Source organism: Oreochromis aureus, linkage group 3, assembly GCF_013358895.1.
Source record: "Oreochromis aureus strain Israel breed Guangdong linkage group 3, ZZ_aureus, whole genome shotgun sequence".
NCBI classification, from domain to species: Eukaryota; Metazoa; Chordata; class Actinopteri; order Cichliformes; family Cichlidae; genus Oreochromis; species Oreochromis aureus.
The window spans coordinates 128,351,653-128,373,163 of record NC_052944.1 but is presented as its reverse complement, the minus strand read 5'-3'; the positions used below and the strand labels follow the sequence as shown (position 1 = coordinate 128,373,163).

General features: G+C 40.3%; 1 pseudogene; it reads right to left on the bottom strand.

Annotated features, from left to right (window-relative positions):
• Positions 1-2,554: 2,554 nt before the first annotated feature.
• The window catches only part of LOC120435304, a 36,396-nt pseudogene continuing 17,439 nt past the window's right edge, over positions 2,555-21,511 (bottom strand).

Below are 21,511 nucleotides of genomic sequence, written 5' to 3'. Positions count from 1 at the left end.
TACGGCTAAATAAGCTGGAAAAAACAGACACTTACTGTTATTTAAGGGCTACCTGTGTGTTATTTTCAAATGTTGATGTATATTGCTTTGTTGTTATGGTAGGCCATTAAGGTTTGGATCGGGAAATGCCGAGCTAGAATCGGAGTTTGATCCGCTGAGCGAGAAAACAAGATGGCGAGCCACCCACGGACCCATTGAACTGTACCAAGCAGGAAAAGGAAAAATGCCCCCTGCTGGACGTTGAACTCTTTCGCTGAAAAAACTGGTAGGATTAATCCATACACCTCTGCAAAAGAACAGTGGACTTTCAAAGCACTGGATGATTATTCAGAGCAATTCCAGGATTTATAGTTAAAGGACACAGAGACAATTTTCTTTTGTTTATTTGTTTGTTTAAGGGATTTGTTCAGCCTTTTGCTGAATTGTTTTCAGTTTTTACATGTTTTTTGTAATTTATTTTGGTCAACCTTACATTTTAATGCTGTAATGGTGTTAATGGAAATGTAAATAATTTTGTTGGGTCAAAACAAAATAAGAACTGGTTGAAATGTAAAGGTGAACCTAGACCAAGACTAAATTAAATCTTGGGCCTAAAGAACTACAACTTGATTTAAAATAACACAGTGTTAACTCAGATAGATTAAAGGATAAACTTGAACTTAGAACTTGGAATAAATAAAACAATAACCTAGGGTTGAAAATAACATCCTTTTAAAGCCAAATAAAAGGTTTTGAGATAAATAGGATAAATTAACAGAAATTACTGAACTAAAAAAGGGAAAGAAAATATCTTGTTTTCCTTAAATGTGTGATGTTTAATGTTTTATGTAATGTGTGTTAACTGTCTATTCTCGGTCTTCACAAAATAATAAGCCGGCAATTTAAACTTATTTTCTGGTCTGTGGTCTTTATCACACACTACACTCATTACTACTCTAGTAGTCGAACCTAACTGGTCCTAGTATACTGTAACGACTCCAGAAGTGTTACATTTACATTAATTGCATCACTGTAAATAAAGCTTTGCCACCCTCAGTCCCTGCGCCTCCGAGTGTTGTCTGCCTTAGAGTCCATTTCCTACTGGCCTCGGGCCGTGACAAAACATCCTGGTGGCAAAAGAAGTTGAGCTGAAAGTCAGGTCACTATAGAGTGTAGCTAGCATACAGCTAAAGCTAAGTCACATAGTTCTATTCAATTCTAGTTATCAGTCACGTCTGAGCAACAACAGGAAGGTGTTGTGGACTCTTGGAGGAAACAGAAAGTTAATGTTGATGAGCTCATTGCTCGCCCAGATCTTTGCACATCTGTAGAACTTTGCTGCAGAATGCAAAGCACACGTGGCTACAGGAAGAGTTTTAGCTCAAACTTTGTTGGTTGGGAGCTGAACATGAGAAATCCTCAACACCAAGACTGATCACAAACACACAAAGCCCCGGGTCCACTTCACAAACTGTACGTGTCTCATTCAAACACAACGTGACCAAACAACTATGTTAATAAGGTGAAAGCTGCTCTGAAGTCATTAGTGACCATCACCTACTCTGTCTCCACCCGCCTGCAGGCCTTCACCTCCTCATTCATCCACAGTCTGCCTCCCTCTACTCCATCAGCTGACGTCCTCTGTACAACTACCTGCTGTGTGCACATCTTTGATTTCTTCTTCTTTTTATCCTGCAAAGCTCAAAAATCACTATAATACAAACACATTTCACATTTACATTGAACACTTCCAGTCATGAAAATTGTCTGTTGGGAGGATCTGTTTGACGTTGCTTTCTTATTTTGGTTTGCTTTCTTGGTTAGAGTTCCTCAAAAATGTCCAGATTATTCTTCTAATGAGGCGTCGACCATGTTTTCAGTTCTTTGGAAGAAAACATCGCCCTTTGCCATCCTTACTTTTCTTTGACTTCTTCAAATGCAGCTGAACTCCAGCTGGTATTTTATTGGACTTTGCAGCTGTTTCTGGTCATCAGTTCATTCCTGCAAACCTCTGAACCTGAACAACAATGATGCTGCATTGCTGGCTGATCCCAAAAGGTTGATTCTGTTCATCTGGACGTTTTCAGAAACGTTTGCTCACTGATCAGGTGACTTCTTCAGTCTCAGCTGACTGCAGCTTTACAACCTTACAAACAGCACGTTTGCACAATGACTGAAACCAGCAGCACCTGATATATATGATACTAATATAATACATATACATATATAATCCATACTAATGATGAAGGAACTGAGCTCACAGTCCATTGTTCATTCAGTGAACTACTCAGTTTATTTTGGCCTCAGAAATGCTCACTCTGTTTGTACATCACTGTCAGCAATAGACTCATTCTGCTGTGTGGACAGGAACACATGTGACATCACTTCCTGTTTGTTTGTGACTGAAGAGGAAGAAGTTTACAAGGAATCATTGAGAAGAGTTTCAAACTGATTGAATCCATGAATCTGAAAACGTGTTTGTGAGTGAAAGAGACAGACATGTACAGACTGAACTATCTGTTCAACAGTCAGAGTGTTTCTCTAACAGGAGACACTCTTTACAGTCCACTCAGCACAGGGACACTGAGGAACCAGGAGACCAGACTGCAAACCCAGGATAAAGAGTTTGAGTGAATGTGGTGTTGAAGGTGTGGAGGTGGATCAGAGTGTCAGAGGAGACTCTGTAGAAGGACAGAGTGCCAGCAGGACAGTCCACATACACTGCTGCTCTGTTAGAGACAGAGGAGGAGGAGGAGGAGGAGATGGATGTGTAGCTGTTATTGTGCCTGACATAACGAGGACCATCATCAGAGCACCACAGACTCCAGGACTGATCATTCCCTCCAAACACACAGTCATAACTGCCTCCTTTCCTTCTGATTCTTCTGTAACTCACTGATATATAAACGTCTCCTCTCCACTCGACCTCCCAGTAACAGCGACCAGTCAGACCATTTCTACACAGCAGCTGTTCCCAACCATCAAATCTGTCTGGATGATCAGGATATGACTGAACCTCCTCCACATGTGTCACCTTCCTGTTGTTGTCAGACAGTTGGAGGTTTGTGTTCACTGTGTTTGTGTCGATTGTGAGTTGACAGGAATCTGATGGAGAGAACAAACACAATCCAGCTGCAGTTATTGATCCATCATCTGTTCATTGATTGACACTTTGATGATGACTCCTGACATCAGAATGATGAAGATGGTTGAATGTGTGCTGCTTTGTTTTCATGAATCCCATTAAAAACACACTTACACTTCCTCAGACCTGGTCTCAACCATCGGACTCCAGCAGGCTCCACCCTGAAAGGAGGAGGGGGGTCAGAGCAGCACAGTCAGAACAGAATTTATTTGTTTCTCAAATAAGAAAGAGCTATCAAGAAACACTCCTAAATCTTTAGCAAACAGAGTCCTGAACTTTTCCAGTGGGCCAAGGTCAACATTATCTGATAATGCTAACACTATTTCCCCTTGCGTTATTACATTGTGAGCAGCTAATGCTAACACTATTTTCCCCTGCATTATAACAATGTGAGCAGCTAATGCTAAGTAGGCCGCAATTAGCACCTACATCTAATTTAAGGCAAATACGCATTAGAACCTAATGCTCATATTGTTTTCCTTTGCTTTATAACAATGTGAACAGCTAATGCTAAGTAGGCTACCGTTATTAGCTAATGCCAATTTGAGGTGAATAAGCATTAGTAGCTAATGCTAATACTATATTTTCTTGCTTTATAACAATGTGAGAAGTTAATATTAAATAGGCTGACATTATCAGCTAATGCTAATTTGAGGTGAATTAGCATTATTTAATACTGCTAACAATATTTTTTCTTACTTTTTAACAATATAAGTATGAAATGACACACTTAAATCAGAAAGTACTAAAAGTAGCTAATGCTAACACAATTTATCCTTCAATTTTAACAATGTGAGCCGAATGAAATATTGATTTTAACACAGCCCATTAGCAGCATTAGCTTATCAGAGTTTCCAGTATTTATGCTTCCATTTCCAAATGTTAGCTGCTCCTGTCTGCCTATTTGTCACACACGTGGACTGAAATGATTCACAGCCTTGTTTCATCCTTCTGTCAGTGTCACTGACTGTCACTGTGACTGTGGACATACAGCATGGCTGACACTTTATTAGGTACACAGTGGCCACTATCTCAGGTACATCTGTGACCTAATAAAGTGTATCTAAAGTTACAAAATGTTGTCTCTGTCCAAATATTTATGGACCTAACTGTAGGTCTACTTTTAATGAAACTCTCAACATGACTTATCAGTTATCATTAATGTTCCTGCAAACAGACTCCTTGGAGACCCCCTACATAAATATCCATGTACTATCCAGCTAGACTAGTGTGTCTGTCCCTGAAAATATTCCTGCATGTGTGATTGTTCATGTCTCATCTGCAGGAAACAAACAGGAAGTGAGTGAAGGACACAGGAAATGTTTCCAGCTCTTCCTACTCTAGCAGACATTCTCTCCATACCTGAGAGTGTCCAGTCTCCAGCCTGGATCCTTCAGTCCAGCCGACAGCAGCTTCATTCCTGAGTCACCTGGATGATTGTAGCTCAGGTCCAGCTCTCTCAGATGGGAGGGGTTGGAGCTCAGAGCTGAGGCCAGAGAAGTACAGCCTTCCTCTGTGATCAGACAGCCTGACAGGCTGCAGACACACAAAACAACAATCCATCTGTCAACAATCATTTTCTCTTTGTCACAATAACATCTATCCATTTATAAGTGACAATTCCCAACAGACAACAACAGTCATCTCAAGCTGTTTAACAGTGTAAGGTAACAGCCTACAATATTAGAGAGAAACCCCCACCCATCAGACAATCCACTGTGAGCAGCACTTGGTGATGGTGGGAAGGAAGAACTCCCTTTGACACAAAGATCCTCCCAGTGAAAACAGGCTCCAGGAGGAGCATCTACCATGATTGGTTGCAGGGTGAGGGGAAAAAGAAGAGATGAGCTCAGAGAGACAAGAACAAAACACAAACTAAGGAGAGAGAAGACAAAAGTTAAGGACATGCAGTAGTGACATATAAAAGCATCGGGAGTGAAAAAGAGGAGAAGAAAGCAGAGCATCATCGGAAGTCCACCAATAGCCTGAGCCTATAGCAGCATAACTAAGGGATGGTTCAGGGTCACCTGATCCAGCTTTAACTATAAGCTTCATCAAAAAGTAAAGTTTGAAGCTGATCTTCAAAGTAGGCCAGGCTGAGTCGTTAGATTAGCCCAAAGTAAAGTCAAAAAGTCATTATTTGTGTCACATTTTAGTGCAAATGTAGACAAACTATCCAAAAGTTATTTCTAAATCTGATATTAAACAGTTTAAATGGTAGAAAAAGCTGTAAAGAAAACAGAAAGAGTCAATAAAAGCCTCTTTAGAGGGTCACCAGTTTAAAACTCAGACATTTAAACAGGTGATTCTCCTTCTCTTCTCCACTTCCTCTCTAGACTTCCTGTTCCTAGGAGGGATTTGATTGGCTGAACGTCCTTTTAGCCTTTCTTTAGTTCTTTGGGTGCTAATCAAAGAGGAAAACACACGAGTCATGTGACGTGACATAAGGAGCGCTCTGATTGGTTGGGATTCACAAACTATGGTGCTGTTTGCAAGCTTAGCTTTGCAGTGCCAAGAAGATCTCTTAAATAGGGATGAGACGCTCCACAGTGACGTTTCCACACTTTGGAGCTTCTGAAGTGCAGATGTTTGGAAACGCTGCTCCAACGTGTGGTTCAAACACTCAGATCATGTGACCTCAGCTGCCACAGGTGGCATACCTGCTGCTTTCAGGCATTGCCAGGCTCAGGAATTCCCATTTTTGATTGGCTGGTCTTTTGGACTGGGCCTTGTAATGTAATTAAGTAAGTAAAGTTTATTTATTAAGCGCTTTTCACACAGACAGTCACAAAGCACTGTATACAAATATTAAAATAAACAATACAATCAATAGACATTATACACAATGTAAAAGATAAAATGTAAATAATGTAAAGAATATAAAATACATCGATCAACAAAAGGCTTGTTTGAACAGAAAAGTTTTTAACTGCTTTTCAAAAGAATCCACAGAGTCAAGCAAATGTAATTGTAGTGGTAAATTGTTCCACAGCCTTGGTGCAACAGACTGAAAGGCTCCGCCCCCTTTTGTCTTCAGTCATGTACGGGGAACAACTAAGAGACTCTGAGTCTGTGAGCGGAGATGACGAGCAGCAGTGTATTTTATAAGAAGCTTGGATAAATAATCTGGGGCCTGGCCATTTAGTCCTCTGTATGTTAAAACAAGAATTTTAAAGCGAATTCTAAACTCTATTGGGAGTCAAAGGAGTTTGCAAAGAAAAGCGTCTGGACTTCTTTAAGTTGCTTGAAGACGTTTCACCTCTCATCCGAGAAGCTTCTTCAGTTCTAAGGTCAAATGGCAACTTAAAGAAGTCCAGACGCTTTTCTTTGCAAACTCCTTTGACTACGATGACCTGGATGACTGAGAACCTTCACAGACACTCTATTGGGAGCCAATGTAAAGAATATAAGATGGGAGTAATGTGAACATACTTGGCAGAATGAGTTAGTAGTCTGGCTGTGGCGTTTTGTATTGCCTGGAGGTGAGAGAGAGGTGATTTATCCAAGCTAGTAAACAGGGAATTACAGTAATCTAAGCGTGATGACACAAATGCATGAATGAGTTTTTCCAGTTCAGCTGAAAAGACCATATGTCGCAGTTTAGAGATGTTTCTTAAATGATAGAAACAGGAACGAGACAAAGATTTTACATGAGAGTCAAGGCCAGAGAAGAGTCAAATATTACTCCGAGATTCCGAATATTTGACTTGACAGAAGGACAGAAAGAGGCAAGAACCTGACTGATTTTAGAATGTAGCTCAGGAGGAGCTATGATCATGGTCTCGGTCTTGTTAGTGTTTAGAACGAGGTAGTTGCTTTAAAGCCAATCAGAAACCTGGGTTAAGCACTGGACTAGGGTGGACAGCCTATCCAGCTGATGAGGCTTAAAAGACATATGGAGCTGAATGTCATCAGCATAAAAATGATAAGACAGGTCGCTAAAAGATTGAATGATACCAGCTAAAGGAAGCATATAAAAAGAAAATGATAATGGACCTAAAACTGAACCCTGTGGAACCCCACAGGTCAGGGCAGCAGTGTCAGAGGTGAACCTGTCAGTCCTAACAGAAAAGGTCCTGTCTGATAAGTAGGAAGAAAACCAGTCTAGGGCAGAGCCAGATATACCAGCAAAAACCTTAAGCCTGTTAAGTAGGATGATGAATAATGCTTTTATAGCACTGCTTCAGTTTATTCCACATACATTCAGTCTTATCAGCAGAGAGAGAGCCACACACTGTCTGTAACATCATTAGAAGATCTCAGTAAAAATCTTGTATTGGTCTCATGTCATGAATGGGAGTGTTTCAGGAGGCACGAGGAACAAACTAAAAAGAATCTGAAAGAGGCCGGCAGCACATGATGAGGAGAAACTGACACTGACATAAAGACTGAGGGAAGGACAGAGCCATTTATACACCTGAGGTCATCACAGGAGGGTCATGTGACACAGCTGAAACTCATCTAGACAACGTCTGACACCAGAGACCATACCAAAACATGTGTCCATCACAATTATGGACAGTCGTGTATAATAAGTAGACTTGTTCAGATTTGTCCAACACTTTTCTCTGTCAGTGTTTCACAGAATATCATCAAAGAGTCATGATAGTGAGCATTAGTGTCACTGTGGAGATGCTTATTCCAGCATCACTGATTTCATGGTTCTAGTTTCCATCACTAAGGACTACATGTAGTGATGCTGCTGTTAGCCATGTTAGCATGTTAGCTCCAACAGGTGGTCAGTGTGAGAGCAGAAGATGATATCAGTGACATCCAAACAAGGAAGAGACTGTTGAAGGCAGCGAGCTGTGACTGCTGTGAACAGTGTTCTCACACTATTTTCTTCCTGTGCCAACATACATGACGCTGTTTCAGCTGCAACACACCACAAACATATACTATATTCAGCACATATACTACAACATAACAGAAATTCTATGACTTAGTACTAATACTATAACATAACAGAAATATTATGATTTGGCACAAGTACTATGATTTAGTATAAATACTACGAATTGGCAGAAATACTATGTTTCTGCAAAAATACTATGATTTGGCAGAAATAATATGCCTTAGTAGTAATACTATAACATAACAGAAATATTATGATTTGGCACAAGTACTATGATTTAGTACAAATACTACGAATTGGCAGAAATACTGTGACTTACTTGTAATACTACAACATAACAGATATACTGTGATTTTGCAGACATGGTATGTTTTTGCACATATACTACAATTTCGCTCAAATACTATGAAATTGCAGTAATACTATGATTTTTAAGGAATACTACGATTTGGCAGAAGTACTATGCATTAGTAGTAATAGTATAACATAACAGATATACTATGATTTCGCAGAAATTCTATGTACTTGCACAAACACCACAATATGGCAGAAATACTATGTTTTGGCACAAATACTATGATTTGGTAAAAATACTATGATTTGGCACAAATACGATGATATGGTAGAAATACTATGATTGGGTACAAATACTATGATTCAGCAGAAATACTGCGTTTTAGCACAACTACTGAGATTTGATTGAAATACTATGATTTAGAAGAAATACTATGACTCTATACAAATACAATGCTTTGGCACAAATACTATGATTTGGTTTGAATACTATGATTTAGTCCAAAAACTATGATTGGGCAGAAATACTATGTTTTAACATAAATACTATCTTTTGACAGAAATTTCTGCTAAAGGGTACTATTTCTGCTTTTTAGCAGAAATACTGTAATTTGGCATAAATACTATGATTTGGGATAAATACTATGATTTGGCAGATATACTATATTCAGCAAATATACTATAACATAACAGAAATTCCTCCACTTAGTAGTAATACTGTAACATATCAGAAATATTATGATTTGGACCAAAAAACATGATTTGGCAAAAATACTATGATTTAGCAGAAATACTATGATTGAGCAGAAGTACTAAGATGTAGTAGAAGTACTTTGATTTAGCAGAAAAACTATTATGGAGGAGTAATATTTTAACATGGGAGAAATATTGATACAGACACACATACACATACACAGAGTGTAAAGTGAACAGGAGCTGTTAAGAGTCTGGGCTTGGTATATCTAGGTCAGTTAAATTAGCTGCATTTGCTGTAATCAGCCCTTACACACACAGACACAGAGAGAGCTATGAGTTTTCTTCAGTGTATTTCTGACATTCAGGATTCCCCTCAAACAAATGGCCATTCTGACACCGTTTTGTTCAGAAGAGATGGGGGAATCTTCAGGTCTTCATAATTCAGAGATAAAATATAAATTATTAAAGATATATGACTTGTAACACACTGTAACTGAGTAGAGGCGAAGCAAAAACTGCCTTGACTTGCCCTCAAACAACGCTTTGTAACTCTAAATCTATATGGAGCATCAAAATCATTCTTTCACCGTAAGAAACAGCAGGCTTTGGTGAACAGTCATGGAAATATTCAGGGCTCTGGTGAAATCCATCAAAAAGATATGATGAGAGAAAAAAGTGCCTCATTTCCAGAGTTTGAAATCTGAAGAAATCTGAGCGAAGGACAAATTTCCTACCCTCAAACATAAGTAATTCATGGCCAAACGGTAACAGGTGAGAAATGAATCCTTGAATTGTGAGCATCAGAAGAGTCTGAAGATATATTGGCACAAGCCTCATGTCTCAACTTTGGTTCGTTAAGGAGATATGACGATTCGAAAATGCATCTCATTAGAGAATTCCAGCGGTGATTTTGAACAAACTCTCCATTGACTTTCTATGGAGAGTTTTCAGACTTTGTGTTGCTCTGAGGAGATTTGCAAAACATCTGTAACTCACACAACAATGATAGTGACATTTTCTAAAAGCCAGCAAAAATGTTTTGATGTATAATTTGTGGGGGTTGAGGGGAAATTGAGCGAGTAGCAAGACTTTGTTCGGACATGAAGAGAAAATTCAGAAATTTCCACTTTCCACTCTCAGTTAATTGCATAGCATGTATTTTGTGAAAAATCACAATTTTGCAACTGAAAACTTAAAGAGGGATAAGATTAAAATGGTAGAAGACACGAAAAAGCTTAATCATACAGGAATAGCCCAATAATTTGAGAACATTTTAAAGTTTGAATAGAGTTTCTACGTGAAAGTATGAGGAAGTGGTTAAGTTTCAAAAACAAGCAAGTTTTTAGCAGAATTGTGGAAGTTTTCCATTCATTTCAATGGGACAAATTAAAGGAAAAAAGCTTAATATTTTAAAAAGTATAATAGTAAAAAATACCAAAAGTCATAGCCATCATTAGCAAAAATAGCTAAATAGTTTAAAATTGGAACGGTGAAAATCGGACAAAAATTGCGGAAGTAGTTAAGCGGCAAAAAACGGAGCAACTAGAAGAACTAGAAAATTTGCATTTCCTGCGAAAATGCTGTGTGAATGCCTCGTAGTGGAATCTGAAAACAGCAGAAGGAGAACAATCTGCTGACAAGAGCTGAAGAAGCTGAAGTTTGTTCTGAAAACAGCTGAAGAATCTGAAATTTGTGTAGAAAAGAGGTGAAAAACTGAAAATCCTGCTGAGAAGAGGTGAAGAAGCTAAAACTTGTGTTGAAAAAAGTTTAAAAAGTTAAAGAGTTCACTAATTTTTTCTTTGCCTTAAGCAAAGAAATTTTTTTTACTGAAAACAGTTGAATAAGTTGAACTATATGCAGAACAGAGGTGAAAATCTGAAAATTATGCTGAAAACAGGTGAAAAATCTGAAAAATCCACAGAAAACAGGTGAAAAAGCTGAAAATTCCGCTTAAAACAGGTGAAAAATATGAAAATTCTGCTGAAAACTGGCAAAGAAGCTGAAAATTCTGCTGAAAATAGTTGAATCAGCAGAATTTCTGCTGAAAACAGGTTTCTGCTTAAAACAGCTAAAAAGCTGAGATTTGTGCTAAAAAGGAGTGAAGAACATAACATTTATGTTGAAAAGAGTGAAACAAAGTTTAACTGTTAACTGAAAAAATTGTTGCCATAAGCGAGATTTGAATCCGGGCCTCCCAGTCTGAGAACGGCTGCTCATCTCACTGAGCCAGGGCTGGACTGGGACGCAAAATCGGCCCGGGCATTTTGACTAGAGACCGGCCCACCAGGTATTATAGGAAAAGCCATAAAGCCTTTGAATGAAAATAAACGCTGTTGTGACAGTGATGTACACTGTCTTGTTGGTATATATGTATGATTTCTATACATTTTACATCAGATAAAAACTTTGGTTGTAAGATTCAGATAATTATTTAATAAAAGCATTTTAAATGAGAATAAGAAAGAAAAGTATCTCTTTGTGCCCCCCTTTCCCTGTTAATGCCCTACCTGGCCCCCTGGCAAAACTTTGCTAGAGCCGTCCCTGCACAGTTACCAGCTGTCAGCTACTTAGAAAAGGATGCTGGTGTTATTTGTCTCTCAGAAACAGTTCATAACTTCCCTTCAACTCATTCATGTCACCTAAAAGGTAAACCTGTTTCTCCATCACCTGTTCAGCTCTGATGATTCAGTAAGGACATCTTCTGGTTTCATCTGCATGTTTCCCTCTCACCAGATAACCAAACCGATATCATGACCAGTAGCTTTTACAGCTGTGGCTCCAGCAAACATCAGCTGATACTAGAAATTAAAATTAAATAAATTCTAACAACAGCTGATCAAGCTTAAACGTGCTGCTGTTATTTAGCGCAACATCCGCTGGTTTCCTCTTTCTGGCGCAAAGTGGGCGATAAACAAACAAGAGAGAAAAGCCGATCAGCTGATCATTGATCAGTTTCATGATTGAAGTAGCAACAGGAGAGGGAGGGGGGAGGATGAGAGAAGGGAAGAGGCAGCTGCAGCATAACGACAGAATAACTCCAGCTTTGTGTCTTTTTCATTGTAGCTCAAGTACGGGACAAACTGTGTTCTTTCTCAGCTCAATACGAAAATTTTTTAAGAAGCGGTTGGCAACTCTACTAACTAACCTTATAAATAAAATGAAGTTCACTATCAGTACCATCACACCACCCGCCCAGCCGTATAGAAACTCCGTCATGCTAGCTAGTACGCAGTACGAGTTATTGTAACTGACTGTAAAAAGTCAGCATAACAAAAATAAACTCCACCTAAACTTGGTTTATATCTGTCCCAGACAGACTGCAGGTCATAACTTCTTAACTGAAGTTCAGTTCACCTGACACTCGGACCGGCGGCCGCCTCCGGTCTCTCCTCCTCTTGCCTCCCCTTCCCTCATCCACCTGCTGGCGAGTTATTTTTACACATCGGCCAGCATCTGGCCAATCCACCGCCTCTCATTGTTCATGCCGGTACAAAAAAAATAAAAAAAATTAAATTAAATTTAAAAAAAAAATCATCGGCCCATAAAAACGAAAAATCACCATCGGCCCACCGGGCAAATGCCCGGTATGCCCAATGGCCAGTCCAGCTATGCACTGAGCTAAACCACAGCTCAGCCTGGCGAACAGAAATAAATGACCACATTTGTCAATGGAAAATTATACTTAGTAGTCAGTATAATCTTTTAATGATATAAGTTTCCATATATGCTTAGAGGTGTATAATCGATTGTGTAGTGATAGGATGTATGATCTTTAGTAGGCTTTGTGTTTATCCCAGGGTGCTCTGGTATTCAAAACCACATCCTGGGAACATGGGGGAGGTTGTACCTTGTCTTATTGTTTTATGGTAGAACTTCCTGCCCTTTGTATGGTTTCACTGTGTTACCTATGGTAAACCATACATTGGGTGTGGGGGAGACTACCCTCTTTATGACCAAGGATGTTCCTCCTGTTTTACATTTTATGACCCTTTGATCAGCAGGAGGACACACACACACACACACACACACACACACACACACACACACACACACACACACACCTAAACATCCACATTCCAATGTAAGGAACAAACACCCACTGATGTATAAATAAAGATCAGGGCAGTCTCAGAGCCCTCACTTCTGTGAGGGTGCTGTGGCTGCCCTTGCTTGCAAGTAACTGCAGTGTGTGTTTCTCCTCTCTGACTCTCAGCTGAAAAAGTGTTATTTAGAATAAATCTCTTAACAACATTGATAATGTGTTCCATTCATTTCAATGGGCAAAAATATTTCAAACAAATTCAATATCTCAAAAAGTATAGAAGTTAAGAGCACCAAAAGTCATAGTCGGCATTAGCAGAATTAGCAGAATTTTTTTGGACTTGAACGGTGTAAAACTGAGGGAGTAGTTCCACGGCAAAAAACGTACGGAAGCAACTAGAATAATAAGAACAAAGAATAAAGAGAAACAGGATCTCAATAGTGTGAATGCCCTTTGAGGCATTCACAATAAAGAAAAACAGGAACTCAATAGGGTGAATGCCCTTTGAGGCATCCACACAATAAAGAATAAAGAGAAAGAGGAACTCAATAGTGTGAATGCCTACAGCACAATACTCTGAATGCTTTTCAAGCATTCACACTAATTAGATATGTGGTATCTACAGAAATATCAGAATCTCAGCTAAAAGGTCACAAAACCATATCAACAACCACCAACCAGCTAAAACAGCAAGTGAACAGACAGGACAAATGAACAGACCCCACAAAAAAGATGTAAACACAAAGTGTGGATCCCCTTGATCATCTCTTTTTTTAAACATGAAGAGTAGTTTTGGACTTTCCTTTACTGCTGCTTCAGTGAATTTTCTTTGGGCAGTGATGAAACCTGCAGTCTCAGAATCTGTGAGATGTCTGCTTTCAGCACACAACATTGTTGTGTTGTGTGCTGTGGATTCACCTCTGCAAACTCATCCCTATTTTCACTATTTTACGTTTCTACTTTTCAACATAAGAGTAGGTTGCACTTCAGAAGACCTCCACATCTCCTCTTATTAGAGGGCTGCCTTATTATTAATTTGCTAATTCTGTCAGTTGATGAAAGAACAATGCTTGATCTCACCTGAGAGTTTCCAGTGTACAGTGTGGACTCTTCAGTACTTCAGACAGAAGCTTCACGCCTGAATCCTTCAGGTTAATGTTACTCAGGTCCAGCTGTCTCAGATTAGAAGTCTGAGAGCTGAGACCTGAGGACAGAGCTTCACAGCTTCTCTCTGACAGGTCACAGTGACTCAGTCTGAAAAATAACAGATAAACCATTAAAAAAAAGACACTTATGGTGAAGTGTAATGAGATACTATTATTTTTTAGCAATATTTAATCTTGTTTTTGTCAGAAAACTGAGCACAGATGCAGAGCAACATGTGGACAGAATCAGAGGAGAAGAAGTGAAGAGAAAACTGCAGTAAAAGCACACTGAATTGTTCAGCGTGCTTTTGGTATCAACAAAATGTGTCCAATTCTTTATTTTATATTCTCACATGCATGCACACGCGCACATGCGTGCTTACACATACACACACATAGTGCCTAGTCTTTTAGAACCATTGGGGGGTTTTACGGTGGGAGGTGCTTGTGTTGTGTATTGTAACAGTTGTCAATAAATAGCTACGAGGAGAGCTGCTCTTTGAAGGAGTTGGTTTGGAGACAGGTGAGGAGCGTGAGCTCCAAGAGCTGATTCCGACCAGCCTTCCCTTGCTAGCAAGTAAAAGATGTTCGTCTTGTTTTTGTCGTTAACGAGAATAAGTCTCTAAACTAGCGGAGCCTGTGGGAGCGCAGACCCAACAAGGACAAAGATGAATGTGATGCTGAATCAGCAGAAGAGTTGGACTCATTTGATTCCAACTTTGATATCATTGATTTCAATGAAGAGCTTTGTGATTTTAGCAAACGGCTGGTAGCTCTGAGAGTCACACTGATGAGGTGTCTGTGAAGGTTCTCAGTCATCTAAAGAGCTTAGAAAAAAGGCATCTGGACTTCTTTAAGTTTCTTGAAGATGTTTCACCTCTCATCCGAGAAGCTTCTTTATTTCTAGAGTCAAATGGTGGAGAGTCCCAGATTTAAGCCCTGTGGTAGAGTCCGCCAAGGGGGTCATAAACCCCCTGTTGATCACACTTTCAATTCAATTCAGTTTTATTTATATAGCACCAAATCACAACAAAAGTCGCCTCAAGGCGCTTTATATTGTACAGTAGATCGCACAATAATAGATACAGAGAAAAACCCAACAATCATATGACCCCTATGAGCAAGCACTTTGGCGACAGTGGGAAGGAAAAACTCCCTTTAACAGGAAGAAACCTCCGGCAGAACCAGGCTCAGGGAGGCGGGGCCATCTGCTGCGACCGGTTGGGGTGAGAGAAGGAAAACAGGATAAAAGACATGCTGTGGAAGAGAGACAGAGGTTAATAACAGATATGATTCGATGCAGAGAGGTCTATTAACACATAGTGAGTGAGAAATGTGACTGGAAAGGAAAAACTCAATGCATCATGGGAATCCCGGCAGCCTACGTCTATTGCAGCATAACTAAGGGAGGATTCAGGGTCACCTGGTCCAGCCCTAACTATATGCTTTAGCAAAAGGAAAGTTTTAAGCCTAATCTTGAAAGTAGAGATAGTGTCTGTCTCCCGAATCCAAACTGGAAGCTGGTTCCACAGAAGAGGGGCCTGAAAACTGAAGGCTCTCCCTCCCATTCTACTTTTAAATTCTCTAGGAACAACAAGTAGGCCTGCAGAGCGAGAGCGAAGTGCTCTAATAGGGTGATATGGTACTACAAGGTCATTAAGATAAGATGGAGCCTGATTATTTAAGACCTTGTATGTGAGGAGCAGGATTTTGAATTCAATTCTGGATTTAACAGGAAGCCAATGAAGGGAAGCCAAAACAGGAGAAATATGCTCTCAAGGTTCAAGGTTCTTTATTTGTCACATGCATAGTTATACAAGTATAACACACAGTGAAATGTAGCCTGACACGCTCCTCGACAAAAAATGGGGGGGTAGGGGTAGGGGAAGAACATTATATATATAGTATATATATTAGGTGAATGTGCAGTAGTAGCAGCAAGCAGGTGAATTCTGAACATTATAGTGAATTAAATAAGAATAGACAATCTGACTATTTTACAGAATAGACAATATAAACATATTTAAAATTAAAGTAATTTGAAATGTACATTGTGGCTGAGTTTAGAGTGTCGGGGGGGGGGGGGCCCGGATGGCTTGAGGATAGAAGCTCCTCTTGAGTCTCTCTGTCCTTGCCCGGATGATGCGGAACCTTCTAACGGATTGTAGAAGTTGGAACAGTTTGTTGCCAGGATGGGACGGGTCCTTCAGTATCTGCGCTACTTTAGTCTGGCATCTCCTGGTGTAGGTGTCCTGAAGCGGGGGGAGAGCAATCCTGCAGCAGCATTCTGCTGTACGGATCACTCTCTGGAGAGCATTTTGGTCCTTAACACAGCTGTTCCCAAACCACGATGGGATATTCTGTGTGAGGATGCTCTCCACAGCGCCTGTATAGAAAATCCTGAGGATCTTTGTCTTCTCAGAACTTCTCTCATTTGTAACCTTCACTAAAGCTGTTTCTGTGCTGTGATGAGCTCTGAAACCTGACTGAAACTCTTCAAATAAGCCATTCCTCTGCAGATGATCTGTTAGCTGTTTGACAACTACTCTTTCAAGGATTTTTGATAAGAAAGGAAGGTTGGAGATTGGCCTATAATTAGCTAAGACAGCTGGGTCTAGAGATGGCTTTTTGAGTAAAGGTTTAACTACAGCCAGCTTGTAGGCCTGTGGTACATAGCCGATTATTAGAGATAAGTTGATCATATTTAAGATTGAATAATTAATTAATGGCAGGACTTCTTTGAGCAGTTTTGTAGGAATGGGGTCTAAAAGACACGTTGATGGTTTGGAGGAATTAATTATTGAAGTTAACTCAGAAAGATCAATTGGAGAAAAAGAGTCTAACTTAACATCGATGGTACTAAAAGTAGCTGTAGATAATATTATATCTGTGGGATGATTATTGGTAATTTTTTCTCTAATGATAAGAATGTTATTTGTGAAGAAGTTCATGAAGTCATTACTAGTTAACGTTAAAGGGATTGTTGGCTCAGTAGAGCTCTGACTTTTTGTCAGCCTGGCTACAGTGCTGAAGAGAAACCTGGGGTTGTTCTTATTTTCTTCAATCAGTGATGAATAGTAAGATGTTCTGGCTTTGCGGAGGGCTTTCTTATAAAGCAGCAAACTATTTCTCCAGGCTAAATGATGATCCTCTAAATTTGTGACACGCCATTTCCTCTCCAGCTTACGAGTTATCTGCTTTAGGCTACGTGTTTGAGAATTATACCACGGAGTCAGGTACTTCTGATTTGAGGCCTTAGTTTTCACAGGAGCTACAGTATCCAGAGTCGTGCGTGGCGAGGAGGTAAAATTATTAACAAGATAATCGACCTCTGTTGGAGTAGCGTTCAGATACTGCTGCTCTGCTCTATGTTGGTACAGGGCATTGAAGATGATAACAGTGGGTGGATTATATTCTTAAACTTAGTTACAGCACTTTCAGAAAGACATCTACTTTGATAAAGTCTACTCTCCACTGCTGTGTAATCAATTATTGTAAATGTAAATGTTATCAGGAAATGATCAGACAGCAGAGGGTTTTCAGGAAACACTGTTAAATGTTCAGTTTCTATGCCATATGTTAAAACAAGATCTAGAGTGTGATTAAAGTGGTGGGTGGGTTCTTTTACATTTTGAGAGAAGCCAATTGAGTCTAATAACAGATTAAATGCCATGTTGAGGCTGTCATTTTTAGCATCTACATGGATGTTAAAATCACCCACAATAATTGTTTTATCTGAGCTGGTCTTTCGTTAATTAATAGGCTGGTGTGAAAAATTGCTGCCACACTGCCCCCTCGGCCTGTGCTTCGAGGTTTCTGGTAGTTAGAATGACTCGGGGGTGTTGATTCATTTAAACTAACATAATCATCCAGCTGCAACCAGGTTTCTGTAAGGCAGAGTAAATTGATTTGTTGATCAATTATTAAGTCATGTACTAACAGAGACTTGGAGGAGAGAGACGTAATGTTTAATAATCCACATTTCACTGTTTTACTCTTTGGTTCAGATGTGGATACTGTATTGTTCTTTCTTTGTGATTTTTATGTTTAAGTTGTTTTTGCTGGTTTTTAGTTTGTTTTTTGTCTTTTGGGAGCTGACACAGTCTCAATGGAGATGGGTTTTGGGGGTAGCAGGAGGAGAGAAGCTGCAGAGAGGCGTGTAAGACTGCAACTCTGCTTCCTGGTCCCAACTCTGGATAGTCATATTTTGGGGGTTTAATAAATTGGTCCATATTTCTAGAAATGAGAGCTGCTCCATCCAAAGTGGGATGGATGCCGTCTCTCCTAACAAGACCAGGTTTCCTCCAGAAGGTTTGCCAATTATCTATGAAGCCCACATCGTTTCTGGGACACCACTCAGACAGCCAGCAATTTAAGGAGAACATGCGGCTAAACATGTCACTCCTGGTCTGATTGGGGAGGACCAGAGAAAACTACAGAGTCCGACATTGTTTTGGCAAAGTTGCACACCGATTCAATATTGATTTTAGTGACCTCCGATTGGTGTAACCGGGTGTCATTACTGCCGGCGTGAATTATGATCTTACTGTATTTACGTTTACCCTTAGCCAGCAGTTTTAAATTTCCTTCAATGTCACCTGCTCTGGCCCCTGGAAGACAATTGACTATGGTTGCCGGTGTCTCTAGCTTCACATGTCTGAGAACAGAATCACCAATTACCAGAGTTTGACCCCGGCGGGTGTGTCGCCGAGTGGGGAAAACAGTTGAACACATGAACAGGTTGGTGGTGTACCTGGGGCTTCTGTTTAAGACTATGCTTCCTCCTCACCGTCACCCAGCTGCCCTCTTTCCCCAGCTGCTTGGGGTCTGCTGGGGAACAGCTAGCGGGGCCTACGCTATCTTCGGCTGCACCAGCTACAGTTGCCTGGCTAGCTATGGGTGAATGAAGGGTGCGAAGCCGAGTCTCCAATTCAGTAATCCTGGCCTCCAGAGCTGCAAATATGCTACATTTGTTACAGGTATCATTACTGCTAAAGGAGGCCGAGGAGTAACTAAACATCTGACACAAAGAGCAAGAAAGTGCAGGAGGGACAGGTGAAGTAGCCATGGTGCTAACGAGTCGGCTACGAGCTAAGCTAAGCTAGCGAAACAGTACAGAGACAGTGAGTGAATACTTTGGCTATAAATTAGGTAGTGAGCACACAGAAAGTGTGCTTCGGATGAAGCTGCGTGAAGATTATACTATGAAAAAGAATGTATTTAAAAGTTTTTAATTAAATTGCTAAGCAGATAAGCTACTCAGAAACACCACTGTGTTTGAGCAGGAACAGGAAGTGATACTCTACCGCAGAGCGAGCGAACACCAAGTGACAGCGCCACAAAGAGTCAGGATGCCCCCGAGCCAAGGTTTAAAAACAGGTGTGGGTCACAGTCAGCCAAAGTTTCGGGTGAGCTCATTGTGAAACCCTAGCGCCACCCTATCATGTGATTTCTTGAGGGTAGCCTCTGTACAAACAGACTTCAGCCATATAAGAGTGAGTGTGAGTGAATGAGAGCACACACAGGACACTCTGATCTCTGAATGTGTGTGACTTGGTGAAAAAAAGGCTGCCCGAGTCCCCTCACCCACATCAGCTCAGATCTCTGCATTATCTACTGAGTCAGACTCAGAGGATCAGGGATCAAACGTTCTACAAAAGAGCAGAACAAGACTTCCTGTATAGAGGTGTGTGGGCCTACCGATCCACAATGTCAGCACAAATTTCACATCACATTCATCTCAGCACAACTAAAACATGTTGACTGACCTCAGAGTTTCAAATCGAAATCGTGGATTCTCCAGAAAAGCGCACAGCTGCTTCACTCCTGAATCCTGCAGGTTGTTGTAGGTTCCACTCAGGTCCAGCACTCTGGGATACGAGGGGTTGGACTTGAGCGCTGCTGCCAGATAATCACAGCTGATCTCTGACAAACCACAGCCCACCAATCTGTATAAAGAATGAAAGATGTAAGTTTATTAGACAAAGTGTGAGCTTGAAATCATTCAGTGTTTCATCATCTCTTCAGAGCTGAAGAAGGTTCAGAATGTAGAAGTTTAGAAAATGGAAACTCCAAACAGCTGAAGCCAACAGGAAGCAGCTTCAAACAAACACAACAAGAATGTTTCACATTAAAGTCGTACATTTATCATAAAAACATGAAAAATGGTCAAGTTTTATTGTGTGAAAAAAAACAGACCAAGAAACATCAGAGTCCAAAATAAAACAAACTCCCAGTTCAGGAGGCCGACAGTGGGACTGTGTTTAAGGCTCTACACTAAAGCAACACAAGAAAGCTGAAGTTTGAAGCTGAAACTGTGAAGCTGTGAGTGAAAGAGCTCCAGCGTCTGTCACGTTACAGGAAACTTTCTTATTTCCACACTGATGAAAGCATCATGCTTTTATTTCCTGCGGCTTTTATTGAGTCACAGTGTGAAACTGTGCTGAGCCACAGCTGAACCAGCATCCCTATACAGCAGACACTTAAAGCGCTTGGCTGCTTCCATTGAACCCACTGCACAGAGCTGTCAAAGATTCTAGAAAGGATTGTATTTGAGCAGTTACAAACTTTTCTAAATAGTCATAATATTTTTGAGAAGTTCCAGTCGGACTTCAAAACCCACATAGCAAAGAAACTGCTCTCCTAAAAATACATAATGATTTATTATTAATCACTGACTCAGGAGACCCAGCTGTGCTCCTGCTCCTAGATTTAACTGCAGCCTTTGATACTGTTGAGTGGAAGCAAAAGATCTGCTTCCACTCATATGCCGACGACACCCAGATTTATCTTCGGTTTAATAGAAACACCTCCACGCCCATGGAATCGCTAGTCAAATGTCTTGACGAAGTTAAATCCTGGATGGCCTCAAATTTTCTTACCTTCAATGAGGACAAAACTCAGGTAATTATTTTTGGACCAAGCTGTAATTTCAATGCCCCAGATTTGGACTTATGTAACCTAACGTGCTGTTAAAACGCATGTAAAAAACCTGGGGGGTTTCTTGGATAGCAAACTTACATTCGAGAAACAAATTAATTCAGTTGTCCAGCGGTCCATTTTTTGTTTTATCTCAGTTGGATTACTGCAATTCACTATATGTGGGTGTCAGTCAGTCCAGCTTGGCCCGGCTCCAAGTTGTACAGAATGCTGCAGCTTGCCTTTTGACTCGTGTGAAGAAACACCAACATATTACTCCGGTGCTTGCTTCCCTTCATTGGCTTCCAGTGCGTTTTAGAATTAAATTTAAAATCTTACTTTTGACTTATAAAGTGTTAAATGGCCAGGCACCGGACTATTTGTCTGACATTTTGCAGCTTTATATGCCCTCTAGAGCCCTTCGATCAAGTGATCAT